This window comes from Dendroctonus ponderosae, unplaced genomic scaffold, assembly GCF_020466585.1.
Source record: "Dendroctonus ponderosae isolate FM_Combo_2020 unplaced genomic scaffold, Dpon_F_20191213v2 Dpon_F_20191213_7, whole genome shotgun sequence".
In the NCBI taxonomy this organism is placed as follows: domain Eukaryota; kingdom Metazoa; phylum Arthropoda; class Insecta; order Coleoptera; family Curculionidae; genus Dendroctonus; species Dendroctonus ponderosae.
The window spans coordinates 12,675,999-12,679,083 of NW_026018916.1; positions in this window are offsets into that span (position 1 = coordinate 12,675,999).

The window sequence follows — 3,085 nt, forward strand, 5'->3', positions numbered from 1 at the left end:
TAAAACTTCAAATAGAGCATGGACAACAAGCAAATCCGCACGATCTTCTTGTTCAAGTTTAAACTGAACCGAAAAGCTGCCGAGACAGCTCGCGATATCAACGATGCGTTTGGCGCAGGAACCACTCAGTCAGTAACATAGTAGTATTTTTAGTGTGAATATTACAATTTTTTGTTGATTTCTTTCTTGTGTGTATATAATTTATATCTGTATAAAGATGAGTCCTCCTGATCGTGTTCTTTCGTATCAATGTATAGCATCAAACTACAAAAATGCCTATTTTAAAAAGGGTAATCTTGAGAACTACGTAAATAAGGGGTTATTTAAATTTCCTGATCCAAATAAAGATATTAATCGTCGCATAGAATGGTTTGAAATAATAGAATTAAATTATACTGAGGTGCGACGCCACTTATGTGAGGATCATTTTGAGGATAAACATTTTACTGATTCATATAAATTACGTTTACCAAAAGGTGCTCTGCCCTTCCACCAACCAAAAATTAACATATTGCAAATTATTGGAATGTGCCACCCTAACGATACCAAATCAGTTGAAACTAGCACCTCAGCATCAACTTCTGCAAACCATCAGGTATTTTCGCGAGGTGTAAAACGCAATTTCAACGAATCGTTAGAAATTGAAAATTCAAAATTAAGGGGCAATAATATATTATTTCAAATTAATGAGACTAGGGTGAAAAATCTCTCCCCACGAAAGAAAAAAATGTATTCCTTAAATTTGAATCAAAGAAAGGTAATCAGCAGATAAAAAAAACAGTTAAAGTCACAAAGCAAAATTTGAGAAATGCGTATGAACTCTCAAAAACTCCTCTTTTTAACCAACTTGAGACAAAAATCGACCGTGTGGTTTCTTCCTTTTTCAATAGCTCATTTACAAATTCTGGAAAAAAGAAACGAACTTGAACAAAAAAAGACAAAGTTTATGCCCTTGCTATATATAAGCGTGGTCCAAAATGCTATAATTTTTTAAAAAGGTGTTTACCTCTTCCTTCTAAGCGCTCATTATCAAGGTTGCTGTCGAATGTACCCTTTGAAGCAGGAATAAATTCGGAATTTATGTCAAAGCTTTCGAAAAAGTTCCAAAAAATGAAACCTATTGACCGAAATTGTATTTTAATGTTTGATGAAATGTCATTATCAAAACAGTTAACTCTCGATAAGTCCAGAGACTTGATTAATGGATATGTGGATCTTGGCCACCTAGGTCGGGTTAACAAATCTGCATATCATGCCTTAATTTTTATGGTTCATGGGCTTCATAAAAATTGGAAACAGCCGGTAGCGTCTGTTTTACTAGAGGTATCCAAGAAGAACCCAAGGCTTTACAATCCCTTATTAAAGACATCATAATTGCTTTGGAAGCTGCTGGTCCTGTCGTTCTAGCGACGGTTTGCGATGAAGGACCTACCAATCGCAAATCGACTTCAAATTTATGCCTCGAAACCCAAAACGAAAATTATGAACCAAATCCATATTTTAAAATAATCAATTACAAAATTTTTACTCTTTTTGATCCTCCACATTGACTGAAATCAACAAATCAAGAAATGCCCTTTTAAAATATTGTATAAAATTTGATAAATTCGGCAATGTTTCAACAACGGTAAACAAAGACGGACAAAGACAAAGGCATGAGGAAAATAAGGAAAGAATACCTGGATTTAAGAGGCAAAAATCGGCTTAGAATGAAGGTATCTGTCGCGGCGAGAACCTTAAGTCATACGGCTGCTGCATGTATGGAGCAAACCATTAGCAACCCTTGTAATAACTTGCTGATGCAATCCATACTGCAGAATTTATTCATGATATTGACTGTCTATTCGACAGCTTTAATGGCCGAATGGAATGGTCTCGAGTTTGAAAAGCCGTATCGTAGATGCCTATCGCATAAATCTGCACATAAGCCATTGTGGCTCAATTTAAAGCCGAAAATACAGATCTGGGAATTGATTTCTGCACAATTCTGCAAAACAAAGATGCCATTTAAAACCGGCTGGATCAATAACATCGATGCGATGTCAGGTTTTAAACTTTTAAGAACTGGGTCATTAAACCAAGATCCCTTAGAAAACATGTTTTCACTACTGCGGAATATTTCCGATCAGAATACAAATCCTAATTCATATCAATTAACATCATCTTTTAAAACGGCAGTTATTACAAATTTAATTACTCCCACTTGCTATCGTTATTTCTTAAGATAATGAAACTAACGATGATTTTATACCATTGCAAATTTTGGAAGAAAATAAGCTTGGTAAATTAGAAATAACTGGCTTGGCCATTGAATTCGACGAAGGTGACAAAAACACTTTGAGTCACATCATACCTTTACAATGTTCAAAAAATATACAAACGATGAAAAAAAGGTTAGTTTATGTCACCGATCTCTTAACATCACCAAGAGAAGTAAATACGACCAGAACAAGCACTTATAGGAACTTTTATTTAATCTTTATTTTTTCTGAGCCAATTGGCCAATTCTAGAAAAAAAACTTTTTTTAATATAATTAATGATTCAGTTACCCCAGTTTTTTTTTTATTTTCCCAAAAACTGAAACATTAAATCTTCAAAACCCAGACTGAAGATATTTTCATAAAGAAGGAAGAGCAGTTGGATTCCCACTGGCCGATTGTTTTTTTCCCTTCAGGACTTTGAGATTTCTTCTTAAAAAACGGCTTAGAATTAGGATTTTTCTTGTCCAAATTTTTTGTTATTTCATAGTTGGAACATAGAACAGAATCTTCCAGCACATAAGGAGAAGACTTCTGGTGGGGATTTCTACTCCGATAGGGCACAAGTTTAGCTACGCAGTTCTTCCTTTTGGGACTCTTCGGAAGACTATTTGTGTTTTTTTACTTAACAAATGTTTACTTACTCAATAAATCTTATTTTATTTTGATTTTATTACCTATATATTATTTCATTCCCTTTCATGGATCCCCTTAAAGCAATTTATTTAATATTAACATATCTAATCACATCTGGATCAAAAATTGCGTCCTGAGTGTTACAATGTCGATGTCCTTACACATCGTAGTCTCGGTTCATTATTAATGA